Here is a 2,130-nt window from a genome sequence, read left to right on the forward strand (position 1 = left end):
AATTTGACATAAATTTCCTATCCTCATATAAAAATACATTACCAATGTAACTCCACATCACATAAAACCACTATAATGGGATCCTAATTGGAGCAAGTTATGCTTATTCTATGTATGTGTAATATTTCAAAATATACTATACAGTCATGTAAAGAAATTAAAAAATGAGAGAGATTATGCATTATAGGGGAAATTTTTTGTCTTGATCACAGTCTTACCACAGAACCATGGGTAGTACATCCACACTGACCCTGAAGCAGAAAACCCAGTTAAGGTGTGTTCAGAGTCCTGGTCCACAGAAACTATTAGATAATAAAGATATGTGATGTTTTGAAAAAACAACAACAACAACAACAAATGACGGGAGTCTGCTGATGAAATAGGTCCATACTTATCAAAGCATCTCCAACCAGATCAGTGGTGAGATTTCTTTAAAGGCGCGCGCGTGTGTGTGTGTGTGTGTGTGTGTGTGTGTGTTTTGAATGACTGGTATCTATTTCTGGCAATATTTTTATATTTAATTTTTAGTTGCAGTTGGACACATTCCTTTATTTATTTATTTATATGTGGTGCTGAGGATCGAACCCAGGGCCTCGCACGTGATAGGCGAACCCTCTACCACTGAGCCACAACCCCAGCCCCTAGCAATTTTTATTCAGTTGTTATTTTGAAGAAATTGTTATCACATGCAAATGTCACAGTCTTTTCTTTTTTGGATATTGATCCTGCACAGAGTATTCAGAAGAGAAACAAGAAAATGAGCTTGACCTAGAACACGACCTGTTATACTGTAACATTTTAATTAAAATAATTTGCATAAGAATTATGCAAATATTACATATTTAAAGTTCATTCTTTCTGCAAGAGCTTTAAAACTACTGTTTGTACATCAATGCCTGCTAAGTAAAGTTTTAATAACTCTTGAATCAGCATTTTTTGGTTAAAATTAAAAGTCATTTTAACAATCAAGCCTTCTAAATACCATGTAAGGTTTTTTTATACTATGGTCCGTCATCCTTCTGTTTATCTGGGGAAACACAACAAATAAGCAAGAATACATATAGCACAAATTAATTACAAAATCAGAGGGATGCAGAAAACAGCTCAGAGTCAGGAGTAGAAAGTGAAGAAGTTGTCTCTGGAATGCTCCTGAAGGTATAGATTGGTAAAGTGCTTGACTGTTAGAGAGACTCTCACAGACTGTGCTCAGTAGAGCACCTAGGCTCAGGCTGTTCAGAAATGGCTTGATGGATGAAGAAGGTGGAATTTTGGCTGGACCCTGAGAAACAGGGCAGAGGTGTCAAGGTATCCAAGCAGGGGAGATGGGTTGGGCAGAAATGCAGGACTCAAAATATATATGGTGTGGTCTAGCTGAAGAAAGAGGGTCCAATTTATGGAAACACAGCTGCTAGACATCACAAGCCTCAGATTCAAGTGTTCTGACTCAAATCTGGTGTTCCTGAGATCAAGGATGCACTGCTTAGGTACAGCTGCTGTGTTCCATTCACTTATCAACACATTTTTTTTACCCAGTTTATTATGAAGTAGAAACCATTCCAGATACCAGGGAACATGACATAGCCCAGGCCTCACAGAGCTTAGTGGGTGACAGTTGTGTGAACATGCTATTGCAGGACAATGTGATAAGTGACACTTCGGCGATAGAGCAGAATTCTTGGAAAAAAACTTTTTTCATTATCTGGACCCAGGTTCTTTCTGTGTAACCTTGAGTGAGTTGCTTGACCTTGTAAGACTCGGGTTTCTCATCTATAAAATACAGATACTAACAAAACCTATTTTTTTATTGTAATAGGATTTGTCTGATGATGCCAGCCATATTCTTAGCATAATCTTGACTTATGATGTGGAGGGTCCTTAATAAATATTAGTTATTGGAGGAAAAACAGAGCTATGGAGTCTGTGGGAAACAGTCCAATTATGGGCAAGCCTAAGAAGATGTAATGGAAGATGTGATCTAGGAAAGAACCAAAAAAGTTAGCTTGGTAAAGAAAGGGCCAGGGAGATTGGGGGAGTGGGAATAGTTCAGAGAGGAGGAGTTCTAGAGGTGAGAGATCAAAAGGCATGTTGAGGGTACTAAACATAATGGATAAATGAACATAAATTAGAGAG

Source organism: Marmota monax, unplaced genomic scaffold, assembly GCF_021218885.2.
Source record: "Marmota monax isolate L192 unplaced genomic scaffold, Marmota_monax_Labrador192_F-V1.1 WCK01_AAM20220418_F8-fsc00012, whole genome shotgun sequence".
Lineage (NCBI taxonomy): Eukaryota > Metazoa > Chordata > Mammalia > Rodentia > Sciuridae > Marmota > Marmota monax.